The sequence below is a fragment of the Patagioenas fasciata genome (assembly GCF_037038585.1).
Source record: "Patagioenas fasciata isolate bPatFas1 chromosome 19 unlocalized genomic scaffold, bPatFas1.hap1 SUPER_19_unloc_1, whole genome shotgun sequence".
Lineage (NCBI taxonomy): Eukaryota > Metazoa > Chordata > Aves > Columbiformes > Columbidae > Patagioenas > Patagioenas fasciata.
In genome coordinates this window covers 2243597-2263421 of record NW_027288507.1, presented here as the reverse complement: position 1 = coordinate 2263421, position 19825 = coordinate 2243597, and the positions used below count along the sequence as shown (strand labels likewise).

General features: G+C 47.5%; 1 long non-coding RNA gene across 1 annotated transcript; it reads left to right on the top strand.

Annotated features, from left to right (window-relative positions):
- Positions 1-9131: 9131 nt before the first annotated feature.
- Positions 9132-10949, top strand: LOC139826655 (uncharacterized). The gene is made up of 3 exons (XR_011736790.1): positions 9132-9245; positions 9798-9882; positions 10670-10949. It is a non-coding gene; the product is annotated as an uncharacterized lncRNA (long non-coding RNA).
- Positions 10950-19825: the final 8876 nt, after the last annotated feature.

Genomic DNA, 19825 nt, shown 5'->3' with positions numbered 1-19825 from the left:
CAAAATCTTTCTCCCTAGAGATTAGGGCACGGTTAGAAAATTTGTGAAGTCAACAATATAAAAAAGAACATGAGTTTTTAGCAAGGAGGAACAACCTGTGCTGCCAACGAGCCTGGAAACTTCTACTCCTGAGATGTAACTCCCCAGGAAAGCGCAGGGCACTGCCCTGTGCCCAAGGGCGCTCCGCGTACCCGGATTCACACAGATCCCACCACCTTCCTGGGCTGGAGAGCCGCGTACCACAAAAGCTCCCCAGCTCCACAGCCAGGCCCCACCTGGGCCTCTCCCCTGCCACAGCTGGGTGCCCACACGGGGCTGCCCCACAAAACTGGGTCATAGAATCACAGAATGTGCTGACTTGGAAGGCACCTACACGGATCACAGAATAGTTTGGCTTGAAAGGGGCCTTCCCAGCTCCCCCAATGCCACCAGGATCACGGAGTCCAACTCCCGTCCCTGCACAGGAAACCCCACAGGTCACCTCGTGTGCCTGAGGACATTGTCCAGTCTCTCCTTGAACACTGCCAGGCTTGGGGCCGTGACACCTCCCTGGGAGCCTGTTCAGTGTCCAGCACGTCTGGGTGAAGAACCTTTTCCTCATGTCCCACTGACCCTCCCTGGCACATCTTCTGCCATTCCCCGGGCTCTGTCACTGTCACAGAGAAGAGCTCAGCCCTGCCCCTCCTGCTCCTGCTGAGGAACCTGCAGCCCATGAGCTCTGCCCTCAGTCTGCTCTGCTCCAGCTGAACAAACCCAGGGACTTCAGCCGCTGCTCATCCGGCTTCCCCTCCAAACCTTCACCAGCTTCGCAGCCTCCTCTGGACACGCTGCAGTAGCTTTGTCTCCTTTGTCCCCAGCCTTGCACACAGTGGATGCTCCAGGTGAGGCCGCCCCAGCGCAGAGTAGAGCGGGACAATCACCCCCTGCCCGCCTGGCCGTGCTGTGCTGGGTGCACCAGGACACGGGGCCCTCTTGGCTCCAGGGACACCGGTGGCTCACGTTCAACTTGCCGTCCACCAGAACCCCCGATCCCTCTCCATGGAGCTGCTCTCCAGCACCTTGTCCCCCAGTCTGTCTGTACAGCCGGGGTTGGCTCAGGTGCAGGATCCGGCACTTGCTCTTGTTGAACTTCATGTGCTTGGTGATTGCCCAGCTCTGCAATTTGTCCCGGTCCCTCTGCAGGGCCCCTCTGCTCTTCACAGTGTCCAAGGGAGGTCCACACAAGCCCCCCCCAGCCGGGCCCCACACGGGCCTGCGCCCCACACGGGCCTGCGCCCCACACGGGCCTGCGCCCCACACGGGCCTGCGCCCCACACGGGCCTGCGCCCCACACGGGCCTGCGCCCCACACGGGCCGGCCGGCCGGCCTCCCTCCCGCCCTCGGGCAGGCCCCGGGCCGGCACTCACGCTCCGCTGCGCCATCCCATGGCCTTGTTGCGGTAACAGGCGATCCCGAAGCGCTTCCCGGCGCTTTCCCCCTGGTTGGTGGGGGTGAAGACGGACACGGCGGCGGCCGCCGCTGCGCCACGGCCGAGGGGCCGCCTCACGCTGCCTTCCCATTGGTGGCCGCCGCCCCCAGGAGCGCCAGCAAGAACCGTCCGGCGGGAAACGGTGGCCGGAAGGGGCGGGGGTCTGGGGAGCTTGCGGTGTATGGGGGGAGGAATAACCGTGAGGGACGTGAACCTGTGAGGACTGTGGGGGGTGACCGTAGGGTTTGGGCTAAATAACTCTGAGGGCCAGTGGTAATAACGGGGCGGGGGAAGGGGTGTGTGTGAGGGGCGGAGTAATGACCATGAGAGGAGGGTGGGTGTGGGGGGTTGATAGCGGCGGGGTGAGTGATAACCCCGGAGGGGTGTGTGTGGGGTAATAACTGTGTGTGAAGGTAATAACTGGGCTGGGGGGGCGGGGGGTGTGAGGGAGGGAAGAGTAATAACCCTTGGGGGCAATAATTGTGGGGAGGGGAGAAGTGTGTGGGGGTAATAACTGGGGGGGCTGTGAGGGGTGGGTGTGGGTAATAACTATGGAGGGGGCAATAACTGTGTGTGTGAATAATAGCCATGGGGGGGTGGGTGATAGCTGTAGGGTGGGGGGTGATAACTGGGGGTGTAATGATGTTGAGGTGGGGAGAGTGTGTGTGTGTGGGGGTAATAACTGGGAGTGTGTGTGTGTGAGGGGGGAAGGGTAATAACCACGGGGCGGGAAAATGTGTGTGTGTGTGGGGGGGGGGGTGATATCTGGGGGTATGTGAAGGGGTAATAACTGGGGGGGGTGGTTCTGAGGCAGTTACTGGGGTGTGGGATGTGGGGGTCAGTGTGAGGGGTTTGTATGGGGGGTTAGAGGGGTGGGTGAACACGGGAGGGATGGGCTGGGGGTGCAGGATGGCGCGTGCTGGGGTGGGCACAGGGTGTGGGGTACTTGGGCTGCTGCAGGTTTCTGGAGCCCCCTGGAGGGGTAAAACCCACCCCTGTGGGCTGCCCACATAAACCAGTCGTGCTGGAGGCACAGGATGAGCTGCTGAACGGGCCTGGGAGCCCCTCGGCTCTTTTCTTTTTTGGGGTTCAGTATTAATTGTGGAGGGGTGAGGGGGAAAGAAGCTTTTTTAGCATTAGTAACAGCCCAGGGGAAAAATAAGTTAGCAAAGCTTCCAGCCTCTTGGAAATGCTCGGTTTCTGAGCTCGTCTCACGTCTGCAGAAACAAGATCCAAGAGGACTGTGGATAACAGCAGGAGGGTGTCATCTGCGTTCCTCAGTCCATCAGTGTTGCAAACAAACCTTATTTAAACTCTTAAATGCTTTTTTTTTTTTTTTTGAGCTAGGTAGTGTCGGTGACTGCACAGGTGCACTCCTGGCTGCAGCGTTATGTACCCTGAATTTTTAAGTTGGTTCAGAACAGTGTGGGTTGTTCTGAACCAACCGTCACCCACATGATAGAATTCTGAAAAAGTACTTTGAAGGTTTCCAGGTTTTAGTCTGGCCTTGAAAGTCTGGGTCGAAGCTGTTGTTGTAACCAGTGTGGTGTCTCATGTACACAAGCAAGGGCTGTGTTCGGCAGCAGCCTCTGTGGCAGTGATTTCTCCCCTGACATGGAGCTTTTTAGCTCCAGAGATCTGCCTGTGTCAGGTCCGCGCAAAACTAAGGCCAGCGAACGTTTTGCAAGGACTCTTTACTTTCAGGCACTTGCACAGCACAAAAGTATTTTCTGCCTTTCCTTAGAACAGAACCTGTATGATTATTTTTCTTGTGTGCTTACACTGAATTCATCCTGTAGGAATCTGCTTTCGCTAAATCTGTTATTTATTCCAGATCTAGATGTCTCAATGGATACGTGGAACTTCTTCTATACTTCCCTGGTGTCCTTATGGCTGCACAGACTTTACGTTGATTCTGTTGTTGCTGTTGGTGAGGCGTGGAATGACCTTACAACCCTTGAGGTTATAAGGAAGGTATGTATTTAGGTACGATGCCGGACACACGGGGAATCATTTCACCTAATACGTGTGTAAAATTACAGTAGCTGTGAGCTTGGTTAAATGCAGTAAAGCGTTACATATTCACGGAAGTTTTAGGAACACCTGTACATATTCATAACCTGTCCCCGAGAAGGCGGTTCTTATTGCAATGAGTTCAGGAGACCATTTCCAGAGTCTCCGGCTCCTCCTGGTTGCAGCTGCGCAGTGATCGTGACCCCGGGTCCTCTTCTCTGTACCCGATCACCTTTGGTCCAGTGTGATGAGTTGGTTGGGTCTCAGACTGCTGAGTTGGTTAAAACTGTGTCCAAGTTTCTGTAATCTAGTTCACCCAAGGATGCACCCGAGGATTGTGATCTTTGCAAGGCGTCAGTGAAGTCCTGTTTTTCGTACAATAAGTTACACAGAGTTAAGCAAGGCTAGGCAATAGTGATGTGGGTTAAAGGGTTAGCTCTCTAAGTGTCTTTAGTGATGTGGGGTAGGGTTAGTTCCTTAAGTGTCAAGTGTTAATTAGTTAATTGTCAGTTCCCTGTATCATTCCCCCCTTTGCTAAGAGGTTAGTAAATTCTTTTACTAATGTGATGATTGTCTATGTTTTCTCTGGCCGCAGGTAAGAAGGCTACTTCTACCTGAGAAAACCCATCTCTATCCTTCAACAGATTTTTAATGTTAATGCAAAAGTCAGGCTCCTGGTGTTTGTCTTCTGCGCTGCTGAGCTCTTTTGGGGCAGCTGACAGCCATGTGGCTGGTGCTCCGGCAGGAATGGCATCTTCTGGGCTGCGACGGGAGCTTGCGTTCTTTGGCGTGGTGACCCCGCTCACTGCAGCTGTAGCATTTGTCTTCTCTTTTGGGTTTCTTCTTGCTGAGGTAGGAAGTGCCGTTTGGGTTGGTCACCCAGAAGGACCAAAGGGACCAAAAGGTTACCCAGAAGGACCAAAACATGTCAGGGTGGACATAACCTAATTTCTTTGATAGAATTCCAGGAAGGTTTTGGTTAATTACTACAAATGTAAAGCTTTCTTCTGCGGAAGTGGGCAATGTAATATATACACTCTGATGGTTTTGATTCCAAAGCACCAATTTAAAGCGTTCCCCCATGGTTTTATTCAGATCTTGCTCATGGCAATTTTCGTCCCATCCGTGTGCTAGGGTTATGACCGTAAGAAACGGCATTTTCCAGGTTGCGCCTGGGTTACCCTTCGTGGTGCTTTGCAGACTTTCTTCACTCTAGAATGATGGATTCGGGCATTCCGTTCTTTAATCTTGGTAGCAGTGAAGGATGCCAGGAGGACTTGAAATGGGCTTCCTGTTGTGATTCCAAAGTCCTTTTCTGCAAGAGACTTCACAGACACATAATCGCCCAATTGGATGTTATGTACTGGCCCATCCAGACCCCTACTCCAAGTTGCAAACACTCTTCCCAATTTTGTTAAGTTGTTTACGCAATATAACCATATAAAAAGTCATAATTTCATCCCCTTCTTGTGCAGACATCCCCTTCTGTACACTATAGGGTCTCCCATCCAGGATTTCAAAAGGATTTAACCCTTCTTTGCCCTTGGCCTTGTTCATATGCAAGAGGGACAAAGGTGAAGATTGAGACCAAGCCAAATTTGCCTCCTGCCCCAGATTTACAATTTGTTGTTCAATTAGATGACTCACTTCATCTTTTTTTTTTTCTTTCTACCTGGCCACTGGAGGAAGAATGATAAGGTGTATGTAGTTGCCAGTCTATTCTCAAGTGCTGACTGATTTGCTGTACAATTTTTGATTTAAAATGTGGCCCTTTATCAGAGGATATATCAGCTGGAACACCAAGCCTTGGTATTGTTTCTTGTGCTCATGTTTTAGTTACCTCCCGAGCTTTTGCTGTTCTGGTAGGGAGTGCTTCTGGCCAACCTGAAAAGGTATCAGTTAGTACCAACCAATATCAGCACCCCCCTTTTCTTGGGAGTTCCGAAAAATCAATTTACCATTATTGCCCAGGTCCGTTTCCTTTCCCAATTTGACCCATTTCTAGCTTAGGTATATTCTTAGGATTAGTCTGGAGGCAAAGAGCGCGTTGCTGTGTCACCTGTCTTACAGTAGTGTACCAATTTGTAGTTACTATTTTTGATCAAATGTTCGTATAATGTTTCTGCTACTAAAGGGCAAACTAAATAGGAGGTAACAATAAGTTTTCTCTTGTGGGGCGTGAGCCCACCCTTCCTCATGATATGATTCCTCTAAATCTATACTAAGTTTCTGGTCTTCCTTAGTATATTCTGGCTTACCTTCTGAAATAACCTGCCCGTTGGGGACTAGGGCACTTTCCACTTTTACCTTTTGCTTAGGCACCAGTTTTGCCTCCCTGTCCACCAGCTCATTTCCTTTTTTCCAATTCCGAGCTCGCTTTCTGGTGCGCCTGGATATGCATGATTGCCACCTTCTTAGGAAGTTGAGCTGCCGATATTTCTCCTGCACGTTTGATATGTGTGCCTTGAGAGTTCAAGAGTCCTTCTTTCCAAATTGTTCCGTGCACGACCCTGAAAGCATACTTAGAGTCCATATAAACGTTCACAGTTTTACCTTCGGCTAGTTCCAGAGCACAGGTAAGGGCGATTATTTCTGCCTTTTGTGCTGAAGTACTTTCAGACAGAGGCCCAGATTCCATCACTTCATGGCTAGTAGTTATAGCATAACCAGCGTGCCTTTCACCGTTCAGGATATTGCTGCTTTCGTCCGTAAGGCAGTTCTCAGTGTTCTCCATAATCCTATGTCCTTTAGATCTGCTTGGCTGGATTATGTTGTTTCAATGGTTTCCAGGCAATTATGATGAACTGGTTTTCCAATGTTGTCACTGAGGAAAGAAGCTGGCTTGACAGTGTTAGTGAGGATGATTTAGCTTGATATTTGAGAAATCTTTGTGGGGAAAGCCAACGTCCCCCTTTTTCTTTTAGAACTGTAGGCACCGTGTGGGATACCAGCACAACCATTTTCTGACCCCTGGTAAATTTCCGGGCCTCCTGTATGTTCAGTACCGCTGCAGCAACTGCCCGCGGGCATCCCGGCCACCCTTTTGCAGTTGCATCTAATTGTCTGGAGAAATAGGCCGCTGCTCGTCGGTACGGGCCAAGATCCTGTGCCAGTGTACCCAAGGCTATTCCCTGCTTCTCGTGAGAGAATAGAAAAAATGGTTTACTCACACCTGGGAGTCCTAGAGCAGGCGCTGTCAAAGCCTTACCAAGTTCTTCAAAGGCTCGTGTAGCTCCTTTATTCCATTGCAGGTGTTCCTGATCTGTGGCTGCTGGCACATACAGTGGCTTGACAAACAATCCATAATTATAAATCCACAACCGGCACCACTCTGTCATGCCCAAGAAGGGTCCGTAATTCTTTTACAGTTTGAGGCTTTGATGTTTGGCATACGGCCTCCTTTCGAGCCTGGCCCAGGGTCCTCTGCCCTACGCTGATTTCATAGCCCAAATGAGTTACTCATGAGTTGCTGTATCATCTGGGCTGTCTTCTGTGATACCTGGTATCCTTGGAGCCCCCAAAGTTCAATAAGCTTACAGTTCAGGTTATGCATGTCTTCTGTGTCCTGGTAGCGATCATCCACATATTGTTGCATCTGTCCTTCATCAGATGGGGCTTCCCAAGATTCAAGATCTTTAGCGAGCTGATTTCCTAGTACTGTTGGGCTGTTTTTAAATCCTTGTGGCAACACCATCCAGGTGAGCTGGGTTTTACATAAATATTGTCTGGCTGGCTTCACGGAGAGAGAGGCAAAAAGGCATCTTTCAAATCTAAAACAGTAAGCCAAATCAAATTAGAGTTAATACAGTCAGAAAGGTGTTTGCTACCACTGGGTAGAGGTCCTTTATTATTCTGTTTATAACCTGATTTGTATTAATTTCTCTATTACTGGCCAAATTCCTTCTCTCAAAAAGGTTGGAAGGAATTGGACATATATAGAAATTTATCAATACCTACTTGTTTACCCAATTTGTATTTCAAAGGTTCACAAAAATATGCCCGTTCACTTTGGCCAGTGACTCCCTTTACCTACTATGTAATTGTTACTTGTTGTCAATCCACCAAAAATTCCACTTGTTTCTGTTCATTCCAGGTTCCCATCAGTCTTTTTCAAAACTTGCTACTGTCTGTTTCTCTCTCTGCCTACTTCCTCTGTACCTTCCCCAACGTTCATTTTCCCAACATATATACTGACCTCTCTCTAAAGGCTTTCAAAGCCTTCCAACCTCTTCAGTTCCATACTTACTTATCCTTTCAAGAATCTTCCTTGTCCCTGTTACTGAATACTCTCCAAGCTTCATCTAACAACCTTTCCAAATTTCTACTTTCTGTTGCCCTCAGTTTCTACAACTTCTCCAGGGGAGAAGGTCAATTCCCTGTATCATTGGGATCAGCATTTGGATCATCGTTCAGTTCCTCACCACCAAAACCAGAAAGAAGGCAAGGGAAGATGGAAGTGCTTTTGTCCAAGAAGGCCCCGAAATCTGCGTGTGGAGGCGAGTGGCTGCCGGGTGACGGTCCCCACTGGTGCAGTGACACGTGCTGCCCCACTGTGGGCCCCCCCGTGGGTCACTGCGGAGCCCAGGTGTGGTCGTGTAGGAAACGATCACCTTGCCAATAGAACAGGCCCAGGCAGGATCTCTCAGCAAAGCACATTTTGTTAATGATTTTGCAAGACCGGGTGTTCTCCCTAAAGGCAGGCACGCATAATAGGGCAAAAAGCCCCCGTTTATATCCCCCCAAACCCTGGGTGCAATTTCCCTCCCCTGTTGCCCACTGGTCGGTTCTTCAGGGTTTACAGAGCACCCGACACCTGCCTCAGTTTACGTATTTCATTCATCTAATCCGAACAACACCCTTTCCCTTATTGATCTATTTAAAAATGGGTTCCTGGCTCTTTGGCCGTCCTTCCCTCTAGATTAACTTGTAAATACAGGTGTCAGTTTGCATTCTGGGATTAGTTTGAAGAGATTTTGTTTTACATTCAGGATTCACAGTCTGATGTGTCTCGGTCCCTTCCCTCGCTGGGGTCAGGTGCCAGCTCCCCAGTTTTGTGAAAACAACGTTTCTTCCTTGAACGTTCCTTACAGTTCAGTGCACCTGAGGGTTATAATCCGCAGCCTGGACGGTCTCATGTTTGTGGGTGACTCGGTGCCCTCGTTGCTCTGATGTTGGAGCAGCTCTCTGCTGAACGCTTCTCCCGTCGTTACTGAGAGATCGTGTCAGCCTGGGTTGCTCTGTCACTGCAAATCAATCACTCTACTTGTGCTGGAGTTCTCGGGTTCCTCTTTCCATTGATGTTACTGATGAGGTTGGGCTGGTTTTAGGACGGGAGTGGGATTAGGCTGTTCAGGATGGTAAAAGCTCCTTGCGCAGGTGAGCAAAGTTCTGCTGCGCGAGTTGGGAGGTTCCTGCGTTCAGCTGGATCCGGCTGCGTGTGACCTGAGTTTATTGGAGCGTGGCCTAGTTCAGAGACGTGGTTGTGTCTTTCTCTGGGTGTGAGAAGCTAAAATGCTTTGATAGCCTCATTTAATTAGTGCTGAGAGTCTGTTCACAGGATAGGTGTTTTAAGTGGTTTTGGGAGAATGGGGTTAACATCACTTTGAAAAGGGATTGAATGAGAAGTGGTGCTTGTTTCTTAGGGTGAAAAATCCAATGGGAATCCAGCTTCTTCTGAAGGAATAGAAGACAAACTCGTAAATGGATCAGCCACCCTGGAGGCAAAGTAAAGATTTTCTATGGGTCTCAGACTGGCACAGCAAAGGTATCAGTTACTTTTTTTTTTCCCCACCTACGTGAAGTAATTTGAAATATTGAGACTCAAGTCTGTTGCTTGCCTTAGAAGTATTGCACAGTGTAAACATCAGAAAGTTCATTAGCTCATGAGAAGTCATTGCCCAACATGAAAGATAACTTAAAATTATGTAAAAATAACATTTTTTTCTACTTGCTTTAAATGGCGCATGCAGTAGAGACATTGATGATGAAGTTTAAAGTTTACTCTTGCCGTACCCGTAGTTGCGAGCGGGTCTTCTTAGAGACAAGTACTGGTTTAGGTGCTTTTGAAAAAAATGGTGTGTGTAAATGTGAAATCATTAGTCATTAAAATTCATGTCACTCTCTTCTTGCAGCCAATATACTTGATTTTTTTTTTTCTTAACATGAGGAATTCTAGGTCCAGTGTCCAGTTCTCGGATGTCTTTGTTCTTTCTGTTGTGGGAGGTGTCTTGTGACTGGGCGTGTGGGGGGTTGTTTGGTCGCTACCATGCTTGGGTTGAAGCAATTGATAAATTCCTATTTTTTTTTTTTTTTGGAGGTTTGCCAGAGGTCTGGCTGAAGCCGTTATTTCACTTTGTTTGCCTGTGGAAGTCATCAGCATGGGAGATTATGATCCAGAGGAGGTAAGTACCTTATAAATATGACTAATAAAGAAAAGCTTTTCCTTGTGTTGCGAAGGCTCTTTTCCCCTTGTATTTCTCTCCTATTATTCTGGAAATTCCCAATGCTGTGTGTTAAAAATCGCTTCCCTTCTGTATAAGTGTAGCCCATCAACCCTCAGCAGAAAACACCTAAATTTTGAATATTCCTAGGAGAGGATTGCCTAGAGTATTTTGATGGTGACAGTGACTTGGTATGAGCTGGTTCTGTAACTCAGGTGTGAGTTCAGTGAGAGCGGTTGCACCAGGTCCCTCTGTTCTGTCTCTGTATCCCCAGGGAAGGGTTCAAAGCCAGAACAAGCAGATGGTGACAATTTGCAGCCTTCACAGGCTCATAAGCTAAAAACTCCTTGCTGGTCATATTTAGATGGAGTAATCCTTGAGGCATTTTTCTTCTGTGAATATTGATAGTTGTTTTTTTGAATCAGTGAGAAACTTGATTGCTGCAAGAGTCTGCTCAAGAAGCTGTTGATTGGGGTGGGGAAGGGAGATGTTCTGTTCTCTTGTACCACCTCTGTGAAGCAGCAGACAGACAGTTTGATCTCTCCTGGCTAATTTAAGGCGTCTCTGCAGGGGGGATGGCCGTTCGCCACTGTTGGGGTTATCACCTGCAGCATCCCACACCAAAATCCCACTTAGAAAAAACCTCATCTTTTAACTTCTTCCAACTCCCCATGTGTTCCAGTTGTCTTACTAATGGGAAGCGTTCTGAGAAATGCACCGATCTCTTCTATTCTCTTGATATTATTAGACAACCGGCAGGAACGTTTGTGTGTTCTTGGTAGCTACGTACACTGACGGGCAGCCAACCGAGAGTGCAGCGTGGTTCTGCAAGGGGTTAGAAGAGGCAGCGCGTGACTTTCGCTTTGGGAAAACGTATCTGAAAGGCCTGAGATACGCTGTGTTTGGCTTGGGAAATGCGGTTTATGTCGATCATTACAACACTCTAAGTATCTGCTCTGCACCTTTCTGAAGTTTCTGCTCCGCTGAAAGGCTGAGCTTCCCAAAATGCTCCAAAACTGATTGATAACTGGTAGCTTGTGTGAGATTTGCAGCCTTTGTGTGGACTGGGTTTAGGGCACAGGCAGTGCAGTTTTGAAGCAAGTGTGCTGCCCCTTGAAATGGGAAAGGAGGTTGTTAGCCAATCTTGCAGCCTGAGAAAATGCTGATTCCCTTTCCATCAGTGTTCAGTCTTGCATAAAAATACAAATACAGCACAAACTAAGTGCCTGCAAGCAACACAGAGCTGGAGAGAGGCTGATGGTTCAGGTATTTGGCTGGGTTCTATTTGCAGTGCTTCCATTTTGCTGTGTGAACGCTTTAGTAATTTAATCTGTTCAGGTAGGTGTCAGGAACTAAAATGCAGATAGAAGCACTTTTCATATTAGTGTCTCCTGTGGTGATTAGTAGGTACAGCCTAACACGTTCTTATTTGTTTCTGCAGTTGCTTGTAGCTGCTTGAAACAGTTCCTGCTGGGCTCAAAGTTTGGGTGGTGGGTTTTTTGTGTGGTTTTCTTTTTCCCAGGAAGTACATTTAAATCTTTCTTCAGCCTTAGAGGGAGGCTCAAGCTGCTGTTCTCATAGGAAAGATGACTGGGGGAAAAAAAGGCACTCAACCAAAACCAAAATGGGCCCAAACAAACAAAACAACCAAAAAAAAAACCCCAAACTAAAAACAAGAGCAGCAAAAACCCCAAACAAACCCCCAGTGTGACTCCACAGATATTCCTTCAGTGTCCTCTTATTTTATGGGTACAAAAATATTGATTGTCTTTTAGACTTCCCTGCTGCTGTAAAGTCAGCACAGACCTGTGCTCTGGTGGGTTGTTCACCATCGTTAGTTTTAACCGCTCCTTGATTTGCCAAATGATTTATTGGGAGCGATAGCTGGATATGAGGCTGGGCTGTGGTGGGCGCTGGAGGAACCCAGATGTCCTTTCGTGGGGAGAGTAGATGGGTGTGAGGGGAAAGCCCAGGGTCCCGTTGCTCTGGCCCTGGCAGGGGAGCTGGGACCGGGAAACTGGTTCTTCTGTGACACAACCTGTTCTCGAGTCCCATCCTGTGGTTTTATTTGGATTTTTCTTTTCTGCTTGCTTTGCAGCCCAAACGTGAACTGCGTGCGCTCTTGTGTCTTCCCAACCTCCCCGTGGGGACCCTTTGAGGGGATTTTGTCTTGCTGGTCTTTTTCTTGGGTGCAGTGTCCAAGAGCAGTTGGAAGATGGTTTTTGGAGGTGGCTGGTTAGTTCTGTTTTCTTAGGATTGTTCTGGCGGATGGTGATGGGTTTTAAATTTAAAATCTCTTGGCAAAAGTTTGGCCTCAAACTTCAGGTAAGGGCAGAGAACTCATCAGTCAAGTGTGATACAGATGATAGTGATGTCCTCACACTATCTATGGAGTATCTCTCATTTATTTTATATGGATAGTGGTGATACACTTCAATAATCATTGTAGATTCTGTTCTCCAAATAAGGAAATATGTGACATCTTCATAGGTCTTCTGAATTCTTCTGTGGGCAATCTAACAGCACAGGTGCATGACACAGCTGCTGTTAATGGACAAAATGGCCTGAGAAGATGATCTGCCAGTGTCTATTAGTTTCAGAATGCTTTTATTATAGCAATAGGTTTTTTTCATTCAAATTAGTTGCTAAAAGAGTAACAGTTCCTCCAGAATCTAATTCAAGAATTCAAGGGAGCAGCCTGGGATGGCGAAGCCAATGTAGGAATTAGTGAATCTACTTGGGCTGAGGGATGGATGTCTCTTCTCCATCTCACCTGGGTGAGAGGAGCTCTCAAGAACTTGCAGGTAGATTTGGGGGAGGGATTGAAATGGGATGAGCTGCCGTGTGGTCGATACCCATGGCCTCACTTCCGTAAGACACGGTTTGCCGTGGTTGCCACTAGTGGAGGTCACCAATGTGAGATCTTCATGGCAGATGTTTTGCGACAGGCTCAGCAAGCGTTCTGACTTACCACGGGGCTTATTGTGAAAGGTCCAGGATTTTGGTTTTTCTTCAGTACTAGTTGATGGAGGTGAAAGTATCATCTAGATCTTTTACTTAGGTGACACATCTTACCGTCTTTGGTGGAGCAATTTGAATCCCAGAATGTCCAGTAAGAGGAAGATTGATGTGGAAGGAAGGCGATTTATTGATAGATGGGAAAGCAAATACGTGTTTGTGTTTCAGGGAGGAAAAGCCAGTATGTCTTTTGTGTTACGAGACAGAGTCGGCGATAAAGGAGCACGATGCACATAACAAACACAAGCCCTGTGGGCCAAATCCTCAAATTACATTCGGCCCTTTGAATGCAACTGCGGGGCTGCTGTGGCCTCCGGTGAAAATGTTCAACACCCCATCATAGGCTTAGTTTGACAAGAAATTATGCGCTTATGTATTGGAAATTTTTGTTATTCCTGTTGTCCCCTGCTGCAAAGCAGAAGGGGCTCTTGGATTAAAATGGGCATCTGGGTTTAGGCAAAAAGCCAGATCCTAACAATTTGTTAGCTCTTTTCTGCTCAGCTGTTGAGGTTGGTATTTCTTACAGCTCCTGGCATTCCCAGCCCTGAACTCTGCCAGTCTCGTTTTCTTGACACCAGGTTCGGCTTGGCTTGCCTGCTGAAGCAGCTGCATTTTTCACTGACCTTAGCAGGCTTTTACTACGTGTTAAAAATGTCCAAGGTGTTCTTAGTTTCCTGTATGACAAGAAGGATCTGAAGCAGCATCACGGAAAGACCAAGCTTTCCATCCATTTTGCGACTGCAGTATTTTTGCGTGTCAAGTAGAGCCCTGTAATATCCCCTCTCATGTTCTCACTCCTGCTTTCAGTTCACGGAAGCAAACCCTTCCACAAATCTCAAGCCTTTTATACTTTTCAACAGCGCTTTCTTTCCTTTTAAGGGAAAGAGGAAGCCTAAAGAATAGCTCTTGGTGGCCTTTCAAGGGTTTCTCAAAGACTGAGCGGCCCTAGGAATGAAACTGGAGTTTTCTCCTGTCGCACTTGGGCAAACTGCAAAATTCCGCTGCCCGGATTCCACTTCTATTCTGGTATAAAACGCTGAAATAATTTGAACAGGTTCCTTTCACCAACAGTGACATTTTCTCGCTTTAGTCAGAACATTCTTTTGGGTGGTGGCTCAAGTGCAGCAATTGTGTTCCAGCCAATGCTCCTGAAGTCGGTGGTGATGGATTTGCCGCTGTGTCTGACCTTCAGCTCCGGCACACTCCTGTAAAACAGCGGGAAACTGGGACGTTTTTTCCCCCTGTAAAGATCTCCTGCTGTGAAGCTCTCTTTTCTGCACCGAAATGTTTCAGCTTTAACAGACAATCATTGCTTCCAACCCCAGGGCTTTTGTGGAGGTTGCTTGGTAGACCCACACTGATTTGCCAGCTGTGTATTTCCCTCCTCAGAAGAAAAGCCCTCTGGAGGTCGTTGAGGAGTTTGTGAAGCACAATGTGACATCAGATGGGCTATAACCGAGCTCATGGTGGCTGCATTTTTGGAGGAGGATGGCTGAGTCTTTCTTGTGACTTCTGGGCATTTTTCAACCACTGCTCTACTTCATTCCTTTGTAATTATGCCTTTTTGTGTATGCTTTCCAAGCCTTTTCTTGCAATGAGTTTTTGGTGGTGTAGAGATCTGTGCCGGAAGGTGTCTTTGGGTTTTCTTCTGGACTTTTTGCCATGTTGGGATGCTCAGCAACCTGGTCCAGTGGAAGGTGTCCCTGCCCATGGCTGGGGGGTGGACACTAGATGATTTTTAAGGTCCCTTCCATCCCAAACCACTTCACGAGGGACCTGGGGGGGTTCAGCTGGAGAACAGGAGCTGAGGGGAGACCTTCTGATCTCTGAACTGCCTGAAAGGAGCTTGGAGCCAGGGGGGTCGGGCTCTGCTCCCCAGGAACAAGCGCCAGGAGCAGAGGAAACGGCCTCAAGTTGCACCGGGGAGGCTGAGGTTGGATGTGGGGAACAATTTCTTCCCCAAAGGGCTGTGGGGCATTGGAGCAGGCTGCCCAGGGCAGTGCTGGAGTCACCATCCCTGGAGGGGTTTAAAAGGTGTTTAAATGAGGTTCTCAGGGACATGGGGCAGTGCCAGGCGTGGGTTATGGTTGGACTCCCTGATCTTGAGGGGCTTTTCCAACCAAAATGATTCTATGACTATTGACCTGCTGCAGGTGAAATGGGTTTTCAGCTGCTGGATTTTCCATATGCACTGCAGCTGCCTGTCTTCTCAGATCTCTACTGAGGAGGAAGACTTAAAGGTTAATTTTGACACTCATCTCAAGTCTCACATCATGCACACCTTAAGCTTGATGTAAAGCAGAACTGAAGCTTTCTCTGCTTGTTGTTTCTTTTTTAGACCCTGTGGTTGGGGTGTTACAGCCTCTGTGTGGCTGTGAGCTGTGCTGGTCATTTGATTTGGTACAGGGAGACAGGAATTCCATACCCACGCTCCTCTCTACTGGTTGCATGTCAGCACAGCTTACTAATCCTCCAGCCAGGACTAGCTGTACGCTTTCTGCTTTAAACCACGTTTGCAGATTCTTAGTCACGCAAGACTGAATGTAGAACTGCAGGGACCAGTGACTGGGTAGGATAAACGTTACCTTCTATTAGCAGGTACCACCTGTGCCATTGGAGACGTATGAAGTGATAGTTTGGATCTACTGTTGGCAAAATGTTTTTAATACAAATGTCATGCCTCACCGTTCTTGTCTCGTGTGCACAAAGTTGCAGATAAGGCGGCTGCAATTCTTTTTCTTTTTCTGGATCTCTTCTTTTAGGCTTTTGACACTTGTAGATTCTGCCAATGTTTCCGACCGCTGCAGCTCCCCCAAGATCTCTGAGGAAGAGTCCGAGGAGCCTGTTTGTTCTCTGTGCATCACTTTGGCAAGAAATGCTGCAGTTCAGCCACTTTCCTGGGAACTGGGTATCGTTGTGTTTGCCTGGTTGTGACTGACACATTTTGGCCCCGTGCCAGCCGGCACGTGCGGAGCCAGCATCCAAACGCACTCAGAAAATTGGGGGTATTTGTAAAAAATGTGGCTTGACTCTGCACTGGAGCCCTTCCCCCTCATTCCTGGAAGTGCTACAGCCCTGATAGATGCCAAACAGATGCAGATTTAGCACGTGGCAGCTTTTTTGGAGGGCAGGAAAAGCAGATAATTCGTTGGTGTGGTTCCCTGCAAGGCAGCGATTGTGCAGCGTTGAGCTCCTGAGGCTGCTGCATCGGGAGCAAAGGGGAGACAAAACCCGCTTTAGTTACTGCAACATCGCTAAGTCATAATTCTCCCTAGAAAAATAGACTGAAAAGATCCATTATTGCTCTCAGCTGGTCTTGCTGCGTTTGTAGTGTCTCTTTAGCTTAATTGTCTGTATAGAAATGTGCGAGTGACCAAATGTTTTAGTCAATTAGAGCAAGTGTGGGGACTGGGGGTTTCTGGCACTGCTATGGCGCAGTCACCAGGCAAACCTGATTTGATTGTGTTTTCTGGCTGAGTGTCTAAAGCCCAATCAATTATTGCAGAGAGATGGAACAGCTAAATAAGACTTAAATTAATAGGGTTTATTATTTTTGCGTCTGAGGAGGCGGCAAACCAGACAGAGTGAGATATCCTGTAAAGAAATTGGTTCATATTTCTTCTTCTGTAACTTTCTGGTGTTTATACCTGTACTTGGATGTTCAGCTCTAACTTACAGGCAACAGCTGAAGTTCTGTTCAGATGAGCTGAATAAGTGTGTGGCCAAAAGCCAGCAATCACAGTAAGCCCTGCAAAATGAAGAGATGAGTAACAGGAGGGCTAATTAAAGAGGTCTTTTAAAAAAAAATTAAGAAGAAACTGAAAACATAGATTAAAACAAAAGTTTCTTCTCATTAAGTAACTTGACTCAAGGGCCTAAATTCTTCAGGGAAATATAAATTTTATGATATTAAAGGAGTGGACACTGCAGGTTTGTGAAACTCAGGACCTGAGCCTGAAAGTTCAGAGTCTCTGTCCATCTCCAGCCACCAGTCCTTGTTCTGCTGAGTTAATAATCTCTTCTCCCAGTGTTTCAATCTGCTTATTTTTTGTTTCCAGAATTAATACATTGTGACCCAAGCTTCCTTGTTTCCTTCTGATTAGATTATTTGCTGGTTTCTTGACCTTTGGGCATGCCTGTCTTCCAGGAGCTCTTGAAATAACCCTCTAGATGGGGTGAGGGACAGGACATGAGAGAATACACCTAATTCATGCCCCTGTGAATGGTAAAAGTGAAGTCTTGGTGCCTTTCTGTGCTGCTCTGCCAGCACTGTAACAACCTGAGGCTTTTCTAGGAGGAAATGTGAAGGTGGTCGGTGGGGTGAGATGGGTGCGGACCCTGGTGAGCGGCTCAGCCGGGTGTGTATGTGTGTGGGTTTAACCATCCAAGTGAAAACATTGCATTTAGATTCAATATCTCTGACCTGTCCTCTCCCTACTCCTGTCTGGGCTCTTCCTTGTTAGCCCTTTTGGATGTCCTTTGTTAGTTTTATCTGATTTTCTGCCTTGACCTTTCTGATTATGACCCTGTCTTCTTGTGCTTTTCCTTTTATTTTCAGCTGGAGGATCACAAGGGTGCAGAAGAGCCTGTGATTCTGCCAGATTGGTTTCTTGTTACGCTTGCGATCTTCGCTTTATTATTGGCACCGTTTGCACTGAATAGGGTTTGAAAAACTGCCAGTTGTCCTGAACTCCTTTGCCCTTCAACTCTCCTCCTCTGGGATCTCACCTGTGGTTCAGGGAAGTCTCATTTCTTGAGTTTTCATGTTCATTGTTCTTCTTCTCCTTTCGTGGTCACCACCACCAGCATCTCCCCACCTTCTTGGTCCCCAGCAGGTATCCACGTCAATCACTACATCACTGGAGTCAATGATACTTTATACCTGTGCTGCATTTTCCCTCAAAGTTTCTTCCAAGACTCCACAGCACTAAGCATTGCTCAAGGAACAGAGCAACCATTATAGGAGGGGATAAAGCAAAAGCTGATAAAAATAATACCCAGGGGAGTGGGGAGGGGGATGCGCTGCATCTCTACTAAAAATGAAATATTCTGCGGGCAGCTGGGACAAGTCTCTAATAAAATACGGGCTTACGATCGTGAGACTTCTCTAATAAAAATCTTTCTGGTGTGGGGGGTTTTGAGTGAGATTTTTTGCTTATTTTTGGAAGGGCAGGAATATTGTGCACAGTTATGTGGGACTATGGTGGGTCTGTGGATTCCCTGACGGAGGGCATGGGAACAAAAATTAGCCTTGAAGATATGAAGGCCTACCCATGAGAAAGATGGGAGTAATGGAGTATCCGGAGATGTTAAGGATGTACCCGGGAGGGAGAAGGGAGTAAAAGAGTAACATTGATGACAGCAAAAATAGCCAAAGAGATGTTACTGCTGTAACTTGTAACCAATAGTGAAGAGACACTTGAATTGGTAAAACTGTATAAAAATGCACTTGTGGCAATAAATGGCATCTGCTGCTTTTATCCTCAGAGAACTTGGTCTATGCCATTTGTCCGTCTCAACCGTGACACAGGAGGCTCCATGTGAACATGAGCAGAAACTTGTTTGCTGGGAGGTGCCAGAGCCTGGCCCAGGCTGCCCAGAGCGGGTGTGGAGTCTCCTTCTCTGAGACATCCAAAGCCGCCTGGACCCACCTGTGTGATCTGCTCTGTGACCCTGTGTGAGCAGGGCTGGGCTGGGGATCTGCAGAGCTCCTGCAGCCCAACCACTCTGATTCTGTGACTCCCAAGAGGACCACGTGGTGATCAGGCTGCTGGGGTGGATGGAGTCCATCCTGGGGCTGGCTCCAGGGAAGGGACCGGGGCAGCTGTGGTGCACGAGGAGGAACGATACAGGTTCCCAGGTGTGGTGGATGCACTTGACCCCCTCCAGCCAGCCCAGCGGCAGTTTGGTTCAGACTCCAGAGGAGGGAAAGGCCTGGGCTGCAGCCAGGCCAAGAGCTCCTTCCAGGAGACCCACAGGGAAGCAGAACAGCAGCTGAACACCAATGGGCTGTGGGTGCAGGGGGTCTTGTGCAGACCTTTCCCACTGTCTGCAATTTGACTATGAGCCAACAACTTTATTTTATAAATATGACAGCCTGGATGAGCCTACTTTGAGCTCGCTCTGCTGAATAACCAGCCGTATGGCCATGGTTTTACTGCTCACAGGTCAGTGGATGAGCCCAATTTATGTTTCATAGCAATCGTTTAGCTTAAGCAAATGCATACTAGAAATAACGAATTATCTGGAAGTATAAGGTTGCATGATTTTTAATATACTTGCTGCTTCATGTTACTTAGGAAGCTAAAATCTTTGCTGTAAAAGAAAACTTTGTAACTAATCTTTGCTAAAATCTGGAGCTGTAAAGTTCTGCTCATATTTACCAAAAGCACCTACAAACTACACTGAAGACTTGCAAGATAAGGTCTGGTTCACACTTTGCTGGGAAGAACGGAACTGACTGGGGAAAAAAATAACAATGCAAGGCTAACGTGGAGGCATCACAGACGTCTGCAGAACGGGGCCTGTTTGGCACTTTGCTGAGAAGAAAAGGATTTATTCACACAAACAGTACCCGGAAGGCTATGGACCATAAACAGTGTCTACAGCTGAACTAAACAAAGGCACACGTGATATCAGTGAAAAGACCCAGTGAGAAGCCAGAAGACCCCAAAGGGAAATATTACTCTTATTGTTATCAAATAATTTTGAGATCAATGCTAAAATAATTTTGAGGTGCAGTGCTAAAATGGAGATATTGTCTTGAATAAGTAACTGTGATCCAACTGCATATTTGAACTTGGTACTTGGTTGTCATATCTGAGCTCAGTATTTTAGTTGGCATATATATATATATATATATATATGTATTTCGTACCAAAAGAAT